The following is a 17,330-nucleotide window of genomic DNA, read 5'->3' on the forward strand; positions in this document are numbered from 1 at the left end:
AGTCAGTCACATCACTATTGATTGTCATTTCTAGAAGTATATTGAGAATATTTTCCTATAGTAAATAAGTTTTTCAATAAGAAAAGTTCTCCATGAAATAAAAGTCAGTTCTTCAGTCAAAGTCAGGTGCTCTTTAATTCCACTCAAGGACCACGTAAACTTGTGTTACACCAAAATCTAAGAAGCAGAGCCATGGGCTAGAAGTTGATTTGACTGCTGAGTATGTGACTTGGGATACATCACTTCATCTGGAATATAGATGTTGTATCAGGAATCATACTTTGAGTATAAGCCACCTTAACTAATTTATGCAAAAGGAAATTAGGGAGAAGTGCAGATGGAAGGAAAATCTGAAGAATGAGGAAACAGGCAATACCAAGGAATGAAATTAGTCTAGGGATCTCAGTCAGGAAATCATGACAGTTACTTTGGAATACTGCTTTGGTGATGTTTGACTTAAGTCCCTTTATCATTCTGCTCAGGGTTTAAATTTCCAGAAGACAGAAATCTTAATAGCATTGGATATAAATGTGTCATTGTATGGACATGGGGAAGAGAAGGAGATAACTGATTAACCATCCACTATTGCCCCAGAATGTGAGAGGCAAAGACTGCCTAAAGGAAAAGCAAGGGGAAAGAAAAACAATTGTCCCTCCATAGTCAATCTAAAAAATATGTGGCAATATTACAGGACTAGCAGTTCCCCCATTGGCAGTGAGGCATGCGCTTTAGATTTTCCAGCATTTTGGTTGGATTTACCTAACACCACTTGCCCTTCCATTTGGTTCTTTTTCTTAATGACACGTTAGTTCCTCTTCATATTATACAATAACAAAATTATTTTGGGACATTTCTCCGAGTATTGCTTGCAAGTGTCTCCTCCATCTGAAGAGCAAATGTAGTGCCAGCAAGGCACAGAGAGGTTTTATATGATCCAGGCAGATGGATAAAGGAAGAGTCCTGGAGTTCCCGGTGGCTTTTTCAGGCTTTTAAGATCTTTCTATATCATTTGTACTGAGGCAACAAGTTGCAGGGCAGGCAGGAGGGCCGGGGGGCCAGGAGGTTGGAAGCCTCCTAGCCCCTGGCGAATCTCTGCTCTTTCTGGGTTCTCTGGTGTTCTCTCTCGGTCTCTCTGCTGCCCAGCCCTCTACTGCCGCGTTTTTCTCTGCTGCCCTTAAATGCTCAGTCTCTCGGCTCAGGGGTACCACTTATGCATGCCCACACCACACTCCAGGTGCCGCCATCAGGCACACATGTCAGACCACAGGTAAAAACCTGACCGCTTCCATTTTCCCTACAGCAACCAAACAACCCATGCTGGGATTTGGATCTGAAATAACCACTTGACTTCTAGTCTGACTCATGACTGACAACCAACAGATCTCGGACAGTATCTTGGAGAAAATTTCCATTTCCAATTCTATCTTTTAACCTTGCGGTCCCTTATAACAAATCCCATACAAGTTAACAGGAATGATACTTACAGACCATTTATAAAGTCCCTCTTTTAAAAATTAAATATCTTCTAGGTAGCATTTACTGATTTCACAGATACTCATTCAGAGCTTATGTAGCAGACAATGTGCTTGAATAAAATACTAACAAAAACTACTGCCTTCAAGGCACTCATTTTCTCCTAGCAGGATTCATTGCTACAGTATGAAATATATTGATAAAGAATGATTTTCAAAGGCTAAAAAAACCACTGTACTCATGTAAATATAAAAATACCTGTTAATGATTTTATTCAACTCACTAGTTAGGAAAACATTAAGATGTTCAAACTTAGCCCAAAAGCATCAAAAGGTTGGTATTTTAGGTAATGTGAATATAAGACTGCTGAGTTATATGCACATTTGCCTCATGCCCAACAATACCATGAATCATAACCTTTCAGCTATTTTTTCCACTAGACAGAAATTACTTGTATCTCTATCAGAAATAAACAAGATAACACGTGACTTCACTAAGTCTGGTACCTTTAAAAATTGTAGCCAGTGGGCCTCCCCAGTGGCGCAGCGGTTGAGCGCTGGGTTGTGAAGCTGCCCGCAGCCTCTGTAGCACCAGTTCGTCTGGTACCTTTAAAAATTGTAGCCAGTGGGCCTCCCCAGTGGCGCAGCGGTTGAGCGCTGGGTTGTGAAGCTGCCCGCAGCCTCTGTAGCACCAGTTCGATCCCCGGCTGCTCCCCGGCCACTGGAGGAGGGTCCCACATGGCGCGCAGACCTCTCCTGCCGCCCGCTGCTCCCCTCAGCAGTGTACTTCGGTCCTTCTGCCTGCTCTGCTCCCCGCTCTGGCTCTGGTGAATTCTCTCACCCTCCCACACTTCTGACTGAACCCAGTGCTTGTATAAATTAAATAAATAAATAAATAAATAAATCTTAAAAAAAAAATTGTAGCCAGTGAATTGAAATAAGTAGTTCCCCCTAGATTAATGGTTTTCAAACTTTAACATACATCAGAAACACCTGGAAGGCATGATAAAATAGTCTGCTGGGTCCCAGCCTAAGTTTCTGATTCAATCAATCTGAGACGGGACCCAACAACTTTAAATCCAACCAGTTTTCAGGTGATGCTGATAGTCCAGAGACTTAGATTAATCTTAGAAGATCCTTCCCCCACTATGACATGGAAAATACATACCTCCCTTATTTCTTTATTCCCAAGTTTCAGATTTTTCTGATAGTCTCTTGTTGTGGAATCATAGTAATATTCAAAAATTATTCTGGATAACAAAAAAACTGGTCTTGTTATTTATACATGCAGCAGTTTAACCATATGGGCTTCAAGTGTACTTCCCAAATCTAGAGGCTTAGATTACTAAGCAACTGCTAAGACCAAAAAACAAAATATTAAAAAGACTTCTATTCAGAAACATGCAAAGGAATCTCAGACTTTTTTTTTTAAAGATTTATTTATTTATGCATATATGAGCTGGGGTACAGGCCAGAGATGTGAGGAGTGAGAGGATTCACCAGAGACAGTGGAGAACAGAACAGCAGACTGTCTGAAATACACTGCTGAGGGGAGCAGCGGGAGAGACAGGAGAGGTCTGCCACGCCATGTGGGTTGCTCCCTGCCAGGGATCAAACTCGTGCTGCAGAGGCTGCAGATAGCTTCATGGTGCAGTGCTTAACCCCTTGAGCCACCAGGGAGGCCCAGAAATCTCAGACTTTTAAAATTCTCACTGATTTACTTCAGATTTCACCCACAGTAGCACTAGATTGAGCAAAAGGCACTTGGGTTCAACTGAAGCACCCATAGGCCTGCTTCACCCAGTAAGGCACACTTTGTGAGAGCCACTGAAAAGCAGCCTGAGCTGCCCTGTGAGTTCATGGCATGGTATGTATATATATATTTTAAGTATTTTCAAAGCAGGTTTGCATTTATTTTTTTTTTTAAAGATTTATTTATTTATTTATACAAGCACTGGATACAGTCAGAAGCGCGGGAGGGTGAGAGAACTCACCAGAGCCAGAGCGGGGAGCAGAGCAGGCAGAAGGACCGAAGTACAATGCTGAGGGGAGCAGCGGGCGGCAGGAGAGGTCTGCGTGCCATGTGGGACCCTCCTCCAGTGGCTGGGGAGCAGCTGGGAATCGAACCAGCACTGCAGAGGCTGCGGGCAGTTTCACAACCCAGCACTCAACCACTGTGCCACCAGGGAGGCCTGGTATGTATATTTTAAAATAAAAAATAAAAAACTCTAGGCTTCAAAAAAAAAAAAAACTCCATTTATCATATTTATCATCTAACAGAGTGAAAAATTTGTAAGTAAATATTTTGTGAGTCTTGATTCTTTCTTAAATGACTTTATATATAAAGCTATCAAAACTGAGAGAAATTTACTAAATTTCTAACATATTTATGTAGCTTCTTCCTAGACTTAGGTCTAGGAATAAAATTCCCTTTCCTTACCTCCTCTTCAATGTGTTGTATATACATCCAAATTTCATCTTTCCTTTACTCGTTCATATTCTGTAACAAACAGACAAAGTCAAATTTTCCATCTTTTTTCCTTGAAAAAAAAGGAAGCACATACCGGCCTCCCTGGTGGCACAACGGGTTGCGGGCCGCTCTGTGGAGCTGTCCGCAGCCTCTGCAGCGCCAGTTTGATTCCGGGTTGGCAAGGGAGAGTCTCACATGGCGCAGCAGACCTCTCCAGTCTCGCCCGCTGCTCCCCTCAGCAGTGTGTTTTAGTCAGTCTGCCCGTTTTGTTTCCCGCTCTGTCTCTGGTGAATCCTCTAACTCTCCTGCATCTCTGGCCTATACTCCAGCTCTTGTATTCATAAACAAATCTTCAAAAAAGGAAGCACACACACGGTTGCATTTTCTCTGCCATTATTGATTATAATATAGTGTCAATCAGCTATATTAAAATTATAACTTTTAACCAAGTTAATAAATCTAGTTCATGGAGAAAACTGAGAGGTAAGTAACAGAGTATTCTCTGTCATGTTCATTTTAACAGGCTAGAAAAAAACATAAACACACCTTTCTAGAGCCACATACATCTCTCTTCTGCTTTCTTAAAGAGATAGAAATGAATAGACATCTGATTTGGTGTGAACCTATACCCCTAAATCATATACAGTGTTATTAACCAATGTTACTTAAATGAAAAGTGATACATAAAAAGGGCATATTGGGCCTCCCTGATGGTGCAAGGGGTTAAGAAACACCACACTGTGAAGCAATCAGCAGTCTCCGAAGGTCAAGTTCGATCCCTGTCGGCCAGAGAGAGACCCATGTGGCGAAGCAGACCTCTCATGTCTCACCTGCTACTCCCCTCAGCAATGCATTTCAGTCAGTCTGTCTGTTCTGTTCCCCACTCTGTCTCTGATGAATCCTCTCACCCCTCCCCCCCACATCTCTGGCCTGTGCTCCAGCTCTTGTATGCATAAATAAAACATAAATAAATAATAAAAATAAATAAATAAAAAGGGCATATTCACTAATGTATTCCAAAGATATAGCCAATCTATAGCATATAAAAATAAGAAACAAGAATATAAACCTAAAATTACACTTAATGATCAATGCTTCAATATTTCATAGTACTTGAGATTCCTAGGTATTTGATAGTTATTAATAACTATTAATCTAAGTTTTAAGTTACATAAATATTTTGGAAATTATGTTTAAACTGACACTATAAAACAATCACTGGTAATATTAGAAGTTATCAAATTCATGACTCAATTTATTTGGATATAAATTGACACTTTTAAAATCTTAACTATTGTGTAGACGTATTTGATCAGTAACGAGTATAAAATGTCAGGAAATTCAAATTAACTAGTCTGTTCCTGAGATAACAAATCCAAACCTTATTTAAAAAAATTAAATGTATGCTTGAATTGTATTCCCTGTTGATAAGGTCAGGATAAAGATATAGAGATGTTATTTTTAAAACCAAATTTATTAAAATAAGTCAATTTGTACAAAAATTCACCTTCATCATGTAAACTTGGATTCTTAAAATGTTTTTAAGTTGTTATCTTAAAAGTCTAGCACATTTAAAATATGTGTCAGTTTCTTTGTTGTCTGGGATTTGAGGAAATATTTCAGTCATATTTAGAATATTTCTCTCTATAAGCCAATCAGACCAATGCTCCTTTAATTAAGAAATAACTGTAATCTAGTTTTTAAAATATCCTCTAGTGTTAGAAAAATATTTCTACTTACATAGCAAGAGGTAAAGGCCTCTCTCAGCTGCTGATATGCAGACACACAAACACATGGAGCACTTATGGCTTCCATCTACAAATTTTGCCACAGGTCAGAAGTGAATCAGAAACACAAGTCAGAGTTAATTTCCTCCCAGTGAGCATGTAATCCGTAGTTGACTTGAGGTTGCAAATAGTCAAAAATATCGGGAAAAAAATGAAACAATCAAGACTATTAAATTCATTCTTTGTCTTGTCTCACCTAACAGATAAAAGGTGGTCTTCATTACATATCCAACAGAGGGCACCACGGAATGGATCATAAGAAAAACCCTCAGTCATTGCTGCCATCAGCAGAGACTAGTTTCTTGAGACTAGTTTCTATAAACCAGAAATACGCACAAATACATAGTATTAGTAGAAAGAGAAAAAAAAACAAAACAGAAAATCAGAGAAGTTAAATTTCTGTTGCTACCCAGAATTCACTTCAAAAGTCAGGAAGAGATGTGTGGGCAAATCAGTTTATTTGTCTCGGTCAGGTTAATCTCCTCAAGCTTCTTAACAGATGACTTTCAAAACAGATAATGCATAATTTTCAAAAGGTTACATGACTCACACAAATAAACATGACAAAAATCTTATTGAGCTCATTAATGAGGAAAGCTAAGAAATAAGAAACTGAGTATTCTTAACAATACTAAGAAAAGAGAGGTAGACTATGCATATTTGGCTAGTGTCCAACAGAGACACAAATTGTCATCTTGGGGATCTTTTCCATTAATAAAGAAACTATTTGCTTCTCTCAGAATTTCCAATTTAACATTTAAGTTCACAGTGAGTTCACACGAAATCTGGAACTTTTAGGAAACAGTAAATCAAACCACATTTCTCTAGATATTCTTGTGTGGCCTTCATCTCATGTGACATTGAAAGGACATGCAGCATGACCTTTTATAGCACTTCAGAGAAAGCCAACCTAGGGGTAAAATACCCCTGTAACGGCCCCTCTTTCATCAGCTGAATAAACAGTAAACTAATCTGGGCGTCCCCAGTTCTGGTGACAAATCTTCTCTTACATCATCCTCCTGATCAGACTACATAATTCATTCAATGGTGAAAGAAGCAGCAAACTGGAGATCAGAACAAAAAAGGTTAATAATTTTGATATATTTATTTTTTTTAAATGACCAATAACTTAAATAAACGTTTTTTAAGAAAAATGTGATGGATGATGTTAACTGTTAAACTGTAAAGACTTCTAAAGTTTGTACCTTTGAATTTTCTTTAAATGTCAATAGCCTGCTGATTTTTAGAAAACACTCTAAATGATTTCTTTACCATATCTTCTTAAACTTCATACATGAAAAACATTAAATCTTAAATTATTTTGTTAGCACTGGCTGTATAAACTGATGTTATATATGCTTGGATTTTTTTTTGCAAGTTTTATCATTGAATATGTATATTACCAATGGGTGACACTGAATGGATTTATATCTGTTAGGTGATTTCCTGTGTGATAAATAAAATATTCACAAATATGATAGTTGTAAACTGAATAAAAATAGAAGGAAAGACAGGACAGACCGATTATTATGAAATTTTTAAACAGTGAATCTTTTCTGGTGAATTTGGCTTCCCTCAAAATCATCTCCCGAAATTCCATACATCAATTTAAAATGTTAAGTATTGGGGCCTCCCTGGTGGTGCAGGGGTAAAACACAGCGCTATCAAGCTATTGGCAGCCACTGCAGCAGGAGTTCAATCTCACCCCACCCTCATCCCCCCATCCCCGCCCCACCCCCGGAGATAACTCACAAAGTGCAGCAGACTTCTCCTGCCTTGTCCTCTGCTCCCCTCAGCAGAGTATTTCAGTAGATCTGCCTATTCTGCTCCCCACTCTCTCTGGAGAATCCTCTCACCCAGTACCTCAGCTTACACCCCAGTTTTTGTCTGTTATTGGTTTTTTTCAAATACTAATTTTTCTGCTGAGTTTCAAGGTCAGTCCTAATTGACACCTCTGAAACCTCGACACCCTGAGGGCACTCAGAGGGCAGAGGATTCTCTGGGTCGTGGAGAGAGCTCCTCTCCAAGGGCAACTGACTCTCAACCTAGGATGTGGTAGAAAATCTGGAGAGGTTTAGAAAGCATCCAGGGTGCATCCCACAGGGTCTGACTCACGGGTGATACCTTTCTGGGTGGTTGTGGTGTCAAGTAAAGTCTGTGAACCACTGCTCCAAGGGTACTGAACTCCAAGCTGGGGGAACCAGAATATTCCAAACAACATTTTAATATTTGCCTCTCTCATGCCACTCTGTATACAAAAGAACCTTAGGGGGAAAGCCTGGTTTATCCTTTGTCTCTGGCCTGTTGGTACCTGTTATAATTCTTGCATAAAGACAAACAATTCCCCTTTAAGCTTATATGACAAAGAATTTCAAAACACCAATATTACCAAATGGTGAGTAATTCACCTTTGTCACTCAAAGAGTTGTTAGTGGTGACTGAATGTCTTTTATTAATCTGTGTTTTTGAAAGACAGAATCCATTCCTGGTACCACATGATTGTTTACTTACCTTGCTTACCTTTTGGATAAAATGGAGCCCTTGAATACCAATAGAGCAGTTATACCTGCCAACACTAATGAGCCTGTCTTATTCCTTTGTGCTAGGACTTCTTTGGAATCAGGTCTTGTCAGAAGTGCTGGGCCTCCAGAACCCATGCCAGTTTACAGAGTTCATCCACAAGGCCAGGTAACCCCTCCTCCAGGATCAAGTCTGTTATAGAAACTGTTCTCTCCTCTTACTTGGTTCTCCTGGTGTTTGTCCCTCTGTCAAGGAAACTATCAACAAGATGAGGTCAATTGCATGTGCCCCCTGCCTCAGAGGTCTCTCAGCTGCTTCAGGAACAGCTGTTTCAGTATTTAAGAAAGAGACCATTCACCCAGCAAAATAGAGTTTGACTATACTTCTTTGTGTGCCACTCTAAATTCTTCCTTAAAAGTTAACTTTATCTGGCCTCCCCTGGTGGCGCAGCGGTTGAGCGTTGGGCTGCAATGCTGCCCACAGCCTCTGCAGCACTGGTTCGTTCCCCGGCCACCAGCGAGGGTCCCACAAAAAAAAAAAAAAAAAAAGTTAACCATATCTTGCCTGCACTGATGAGATGTTATAGAACCCACCATATGAAAGCAATGTGGACTTGGTCGGCCTTCACACATCCTCCTACTTGGGGAGAAATGAAATATATCAACCATTGCTGTCTTCTGAGCGTCTAGTACACATCCATAGTATATAAAATATTAAAACATTCCTTAGGACAAAAAAAATTCCTTGAAGAAAGTGAAAAGACAAGTTACAAACTGGAAGAAAATATTTGCAAAAGACATATCTCATGAAATATTAAAGTATCAATAATTAATACAAATACACAAACTCTTATAATCTGACAATAAGAAAACAACCAACCTGATTAAAAACTCAGAACTTAATGGAAGCCTCACCAAAAACGACATACAGATAGAAAATAAGCATAGAAAAAGATGTTCCCCATCATATGTTATGAGGGAAATGCAAATTAAAACAACATTGAAATGGGCCTCCCTGATGGCGCAGGCAGTTGAGCGCAGTGCTATGAAGCAGTCTGCAGCCTCTGCAGTGCCGGTTTGATCCCCGCTGGCCGCGGAGATGCCCACATGGCATGACAGACCTCTCCTGTCTCGCCTGCTGCTCCCCTCAGCAGTGTATTTCAGTCAGTCTGCCTGTTCTGTTCCCCACTTTGTCTCTGGTGAATCCTCTCACCCTCCCGTGCATCTGGCCTGTACCCCAGTGTAGAGTAAGGAAAAATGTCAGGCTTTTCTGCCCTCCCGCCTTCAGGATAGATGATGGATCCTTGCATTCCTGAATGTATGCCTGATGGCGGGCACCTGGAGTAGGGTGTGGGCATAGGTAGATGAGATCACCTGGGCTAAGACTGGGCTTTTAAGGGCGGCATCACGGGGACGCCAGCAGAAGCCAAGAGAGAAGCAAGGGAAGCAGAAGCCAAGAGAAGGCCCGGAGAGCCCAAAGTGAAGACCTGCTGGGGGCTGGGAGGCCTGCCAGCCTACCAGCCCCCCAGTGCCCCTGCCTGCCATGTACCTGGTAATCCCAATAAAAACCTGAAAAACCACTGAGGACTCTGATTCCTCCTTTACCTGGTCTGCTGGATCAGAAAACCTGCTCAGTGGCCATTCCTGCCTCCTACACCCAGTTCTTGTATAAATAAAATATATCTTTAAAAAAACAACAACAAGAACAACAGTGAAACAACAGTGAAATACCACTGCCCAAATTCAGAAAACTGACAACACCAAACGCTGGTACAGATGAAGAGCAACAGGAACTCTCATTCATTGCTGGTGGGAATGCAAAATGATACAGCCACTTCAAAAGACAGTTTGGTGATTTCTTTAAAAACTAATTATACCATGTGATCCATAAATCATGTACCTTGGTATTTATTTACCCAAAGGAGTTGGAGACCTAGGCTCACAAAAAACCTGAAAGTCAAAACTTGAAAGTTACTAAGATGTGAATGGATAAATACACTGGTATATCCAGGCAATGGAATATGATTCAATGCTAAAAAGAAATGATCAAGTCATGAAAAGACAAGGCGAAACCTTAAATGCACATTGCTAAGTAAGAGAAACTAATCTAAAAAGGTTACATATTAAATGATGCCAACTTAATGAAGTTCTGTTTTATATTCAGTAACATGAAAGTTTTCTTGTGAGAGTATCTATAAAAAGTTCTTTTCGGGGCCTCCCCTGGTGGCACAGGCAGTTGAGCTCCGCGCTGTGAAGCTGTCCGCAGCCTCTGCAGTGCGGGTTCAATCCCGGCCGGCTGGCGAGCATCCCACAAGGCACAGCAGACCTCTCCTCTCTCACCCACTGCTCCCCTCAGCAGTGTTCCAGTCCGCCTGCCTGTTCTGTTCCCTGCTCTGTGTCTGGTGAATCCTCCCCTCCTGGACATCTGGCCTGTACCCAGGTTCTTATGTAAATGAATAAATAAATCTTTAGGAAAAAAAAAAGTTCTTCGCCGAGATATCTAGCTTTCAAAGTTTGATGTTGTTCCTACAAAATACAGCTTTTAATCTCTAAAACTTTATGTACTCACTGGTAGCCATGGATAACTGTATTCACATGGAGATCTGTAACTGAAGAAGGTATAAACTACCATGCCTCTTTGTTAAAAGCAAATACTCTTATAATCCCTCTATCCTTTTGTGCATAAAAATAAGCAAACAGATAACTGATTGATTCAACTTAAATAAGGCACTCCAGGAAGTTTGTTAGTCTGTCATTTAACTTTTAGCTTTGTGTTAATTTTTCTGAATAGACATTTTGATTTTCCTTTTTGTGGTTAAATTCACCAGTTTTCTGGTGCTCCCAGAATAATGTCTCAAATTGCCTCACTTTGATGGAGGTTAAAAGTCCAGATGTTTCTTTTCCTCTCCTCTCCTTTACCCAGCCTCCCCTTCCCAGGCTCACTTGCAGCTAGACTGTGAAAATGTGATGAAGGTTTAACCAAATCACATGCTCTGCCCCAGAATTTTGAATTAGGAACTGCTGAGCCAAAGTAATAAGAACACTGAAATCCATAGATGTTATGGCAGTGACCACAGCTAAACCATCTGATGGGAACATCAAATGCAGATTATGATGGCCTTGTCTCCCCAGCAAGATTTTGACTGTGCCCTGCAGTTGCATGGTCTGACTTGTTGCCTGATCTGACCTTCCTCCTGCCTACTCAAGACTCCCTGGAATTTCTATGAACTAATAGCTTTTCAGTCAATTCCCTGTCTGTTGAACTAGACTTGGTTTATGATGCTTATGAATTTTGAGTTTCAAGGAAATAAGGAGGCCATCTCTCTCAGACTCTGTTCCACCTTGCCACCTAAGTCCCAGGAATCCTCATGAAATCCTTTAGTCCTTTAGTCAAGCTTGTGCTGTCTCCCCTCCTTACTCTCCAGAGCTCAGGTAAGATGCCAACTGGCAGAGGATCAGATGAGAGGCCAGCATCAGAGACATTCACCACATTTTCTCCATCCCTCACTCCCTCAACCTCTACTACAAACCTTCCCTAAGAAGAGTCTCCAACCCATACAAAAAGCTCCTGTAAAGAGACCCCTAGGTTAACCCATTCTGCTAATTCATCCTTGTGCTGTGCTCAGACAAGTCTCACTGATAGACTGGGACACAGCTTGTCCGTAGAATCCCCCACATACTGTGAAATTATTTACTCTGGGAAATAAACTGTCCTCTAGAAAAGATGCCTATAGATTATCTTTTGCAGGATTAAATTATTCCTGCTGAACCTGACACCTGCTTCCTAAAAGCTTGGACCCTGTGAATTTCCTTCTTCCCTCCTGCCTTCTCCCTTCTCTTCCATGGGCATTCACTGAGTGTCTCCTACAAAGGGGACAAAATGATAGAACCTCAGCTCATCCCTCCCTCAGAGAAGTCTCACTTCACTATAGAATATTCTATAACAAAAAATAAGTCACAAAGTTTTAAGATAGTCAAAGCTGTTCTTTCTCTTGTAGGTGACAGAAGTCTCTTCTCTTTGCACTGCAAAGGAAATGCCTTCAGATCTGAATCATAAAAAAGGTGATATTTTTATTTTGTTTCAAAGTTAAGTAAAATGATTCTGCCAAATGGGAATTATTCAGTCCTGTGCCAGGAGCCACCAAAAAATTCTTTCTGTGTCAGCTGATGACTTCCAGGCACCTGAAGTATCAGCAGGAGTTTCCCTGGCTGGCTCCTGGGAGGTTTCACCTGGGAGGCAGTTGCAGGTAAATTCTGAATGACCAAGCTTGTGGGGTTTAAATATGCTGCCTATTTAAACTTAATCCATCAGGGCTGTCAAGAACCAAAGATTCTGCACAAGAAGAGCACAGTTATACCTACTGCAAATCACATCCAATAATCAACTGTTCACCAATGTAAATATGCTATATTGACATATATGTATGTACGGACATTTATATACACAGATTCATTATAAAGACATTTTAATAAAATTGGCATACTTAAAATTGACATATTTAATATTCAATTAAGACAAATATGTAGTTAAACAAAAAGCTTTGGCTTATAAGTTATAAATAGGATAAACCATTTACAAAATAATACAAACCTGTTATAATCTTTATTCCTACTGAGCTGACTTTCTGGGATTTTGATGTGAAACTTATTTCACAAGCCAAAAGACCTCAAGGGTCAGATTTTCTGCATCTCCTGGTGTCAAGATCATCAACACTCATCATCTCTCAGTCAGAGATTTAGTCAGGATCTGGGAAGGACTATTCCAAATCCTGTCCATCAAGAGGAAAAAGAGAGGAATCCCCAAGGAAAACCCACAGAAGAGTTCAAGAGAGCCTCTGTCTCACCAGCTTTGGGTAGACCAGGCTGAACTCTCCAGTATTCCCAGGTCCCTGAGGCCTCAAGCAGAGCTCATTTTGGAGACTGCTTGGGACTCCGAGGTCTGACTGTTTAAGGTGCCACAAGAGGGGTCTGTGGCTTAGTTCAGCAGATCAACACACACCTGCAAGGTCAATGTGCCCTGGGTCCCTGGGCCTGTGTTATTGGGTCCCTGGGATTGACTTCCAAGCTCTGTGTGACCAATCTGAGCCCCAAACTTGTGTCCCTCACTGGGCAGGACATCATTGCCGGTGGTCTAATGATAGTACCGTAGGAGAACAGTTTGTCTTCATTTTTAAACCCTAAAAGTTGGCTAAATCTTTCTCACTGTACAGACTTAACATCAGCCTTTAACTTTGCTGTAAATTATTTTTAAAGTAGAAATAAATTTTAGCTAAAAGTATTTTTTTCTACCACCAGTGGTACTTGCCAAAACATGCCCTAAGTTTCTTTTTGTGATCGTCTTTACAAACATTTGATTAAAGTCCAATAGTTAGAAAAGTACTTCCTTCCAGTGCCTCGTTTGATTCACCCAGCAGTCCTTCAGAGTTGGGACTGGTGAATACGCCCATTTGAGAATCAAAGAAACCAAGAACCTCGCAGGCCTAAGATTTTCACAGCCAGTAAAGAAGGGAGCCAGGCCTCTGAGCTAGACCTCTGCACATGCTCCAAATAGAATCCACAATAAAAAGAACATTAAGCCTATTTTATAAGGACAGCTATTAGTTTTCTTTTATTTGAAAGAGATGTTAAATGTACATGATTTTCTATTCTCCACATTTTGTAAAAGGGAGAGAAAATAAAATAAAGGATCAGGACAAAATTTATGTACTGATGTAAAAGTCTTTTCATGCAACAGGTTAAAGGCCAGTGACAATCTGCTCCTAAAAGGCGGCACTACACTGCTCTCTCCTACTTTGTGAAAACAATATTCCATCAACACTGGGTTTCAACCAGGATTTAGTAAATAAATTTCTATTTTAAAGGATCAGGATCATTTATTATTTAAGGGTCTATATGGAAAATTTATGCAAAATGAGTAATTCATCCCTACTTTTTTCTTTTATGCAAATATACCCTTTGCTCATTTTAAGCTCTGCAATCAGCATGTATCACTGAAAGCAGCTATGTGCCATACAGTAACTGTCCTCCAGGTGGCAGTGGAGATGTAGTAATGTGAAATCTTCCATTGACACCTTGGGTTAGTATTAAGAAATCAACCCCAAAAGTAATTTAGATTTGATGAACTACATAGTTACTTGCTGAAAGCAAGATACACCTAAAACAGGGCCTCCCTGGTGGCGCAAGGGTTAAGCACCACACTATAAAGCAATCCACAGCCTTTGCAGCACTAGTTTGATACCTGGCCAGCCAGGCAACTACCCACATGGAGAGGCAGACCTCTCCTGTCTCACCTGCTGCTCCCCCCAGCAGTGTATTTCACAGTCTGCCTGTTCTGTTCCCACTTTTTCTCTGGTGTATCCTCTCACTCCCCACATCTCTGACCTATACCCCAGCCCTTGTATGCATAAATAAATAAATGTTTAAAAAAAAAAAAAGATACACCTAAAACAGGCGCTAATTTTTATTTTATTTTTTAAATTTTTTTTAAAGATTTATTTATTTATACAAGCACTGGGTACAGTCAGAAGCACAGGAGGGTGAGAGAATTCACCAGAGCCAGAGCAGGGAGCAGAGCAGGCAGAAGGACCGAAGTACACTGCTGAGGGGAGCAGCGGGAGGCAGGAGAGGTCTGCGTACCATGTGGGACCCTCCTCCAGTGGCCGGGGAGCAGCCGGGGATCGAACCAGTGCTGAAGAGGCTGCGGGCAGCTTCGCAACCCAGTGCTCAACCGCTGCGCCACCGGGGAGGCCCAGGTGCTCATTTTTAAATAGGGATCAGATAATAATACTTGGGCCTAGGTTATATTTTAATCCTGATTTTAGAAGACTCATCAAATGTTATTTTTTTTTTCATTGAATGTTATTTAATGAACATCAGTCACACTTTTTTCAAGTCTTGCTGAAAGCAAGAGTTGAAGAAAGGGTAGATGATAAATCGTTAACCAACATAGAGAAACTAGGGTTCATTCTCACCAGTGACAACATCAGTTACAATCTAAACACTATCTGACCCTTAATGTATGGAATAAATCTCTACAAGCATAGGGAATGGGGTCAACATTACAGATTTGCCACCTTAGTCCCTGCATTCATTCCTATGGTTTGCATTATAAATTACCTCAAACTTAGTAACTTAAAACACAAATGCATTATGGTACTGTTCTGTAGGTTACAAGTCTGATAGGTCAAGCTATCAGCTACATTCCTTTCTGGAAGTGTTACAGGGCAGGAAGCAGGGGCAGCCCAAACCCCGCAAATATGCATACTCTAAATTGGTTCTACCATCCACTGCATCAACACAAAACATATGAGACTTTAATGAAAAGGAACTTTAATACAATTAGGAAACAATACAGGAAAGGCAAAAAATATAGTTTTTAAATCAAGCACCCAAAGTTACCCATCCCCTCACGGGTAAAAGTCCACCTAAATGGGATTGGCCCAGAGCAAGGCCCCAAAGCCTGCCACAAGTCTAAAGCATCTTCCAGTGGGGACCCACAGAAAAGGATCAGAAACAACCAGACAAGTCTGGAGGGAAAAGAGCAAAATCAAAATCAAGACATAAACTGCCATTGTCACCTCCCCACGGGTCTCTCACCCACATCTGTGTCAACCAGTCCATGACCAAAAGGCAAGCGCAGTTTCTTCGAGTGTGTCTCTGCTCCATGTGCCTCCTCCAGGTCTCCTTCTGGCTCTCCATCCTACTTCCTTCCTTCCTTCCTCAGTCTCCTCTGCAGCTTCTTCTCTTCCTGCTCAGCTCCACCCTCCCTTGCAGGGAACCTGGAACCTCCCCCTTTCTTGGGGACCACCCTGTTACAATCCCTCCTTTTCATTTTAATTACACCATATCTATGGTGGCACAGATCTCAGGGTGTAGTCTTTGGAGACAGTCTTTTTTCAGGGTTACAATGTGTGTAAGAGAAGCAACAATTTAGTAGCAGCATTGTCCATGAATGTCCAGTACGACAGTTTTCCATTACTGGAAAATAATCCATTATCCAAGCCAAAAGAAAAAAAAATCTGGAGGTATTAGCCAAAACAAGACAGCAAATACATCAAAATCACAGGATACAAAAATCTTAAAATTGGTTAAACTTATGTAAAAAAAAAAACAAAACTATTTAGAGCAGGCAGGTTTGCGGAGTCTGGGCTGCCCCTCTCCCTGCCCTGTAACAGAAGATCTACAGGAGAATCTGCTTCCTTGCCTCCCACATGCTCTAGAAGCTCCCTGGCTCATGCTTCCAGCTCCATCTTCAAAGCTGGAAGCCTGGCATCACTCTGGCCCCACCCAGCATTAAGTCTCCCTCCCACTGTCTCCTGCCTCCATCTTTGACTTTTAAGGACACTTGTGATGACATTGGCTCCACCCAGCTAACCCAGGATGATATTCCAAGGCCCAGTCAGCTCATCAGCAATGTTAATTCCCTTTTGTCATGTAACTTAAGAGGTACTGAAAACTAGGACAGGGACATCTTTGGGGACAAAATAGTCTGCAAACTAAAGTCATTTTCAGCTTTCTACAATCTAAAAATGATTCGCAAAACTCAGGTTTGAAAAAAACTGACCATTTCCCTTCATTTTAACACTTATGCATAGCCATCTCACGTAGCTGCCTCATAAGAGAGGCTCTGAGCTCACAGCTATATCCCCATTGACAGCTTTGAGAGGACAACTTTCTCTGGTTTCCAACCTGGAGAAGTCATTTTCGTTTGCCATTAGATCTCTCTGTACCCATCACTGCTCTGACATTGTGATATCTAAACCTGTTAAGTTTTTTTCCTTTCCATAGACAACACCTCCATCATTTTTCTGAAGGAGGAAGAAACTATGCCCTCAGCCTTTTCCCAGTGTCTTTATTGCCTTTATTTTCTTTTTGTTCCTATGGTTTGTGGGATGTATTTGTAACAGGGTGGTCCGCAGGAAAGGGGGAGGTTCCAGGTTCTCTGCCCCACCCAAGGAAGGGTGGAGCTGAGCAGGAAGAGAAGAAGCTGCAGAGGAGACTGAGGAAGGAAGGAAGCAGGATGGAGATCCTGAAGGAGACCTGGAGGAGGCACATGGGGCCAAGAGACATGTGAAGAAACTGA

This window comes from Talpa europaea (assembly GCF_964194135.1).
Source record: "Talpa europaea genome assembly, chromosome: 5".
Classification (NCBI taxonomy): domain Eukaryota; kingdom Metazoa; phylum Chordata; class Mammalia; order Eulipotyphla; family Talpidae; genus Talpa; species Talpa europaea.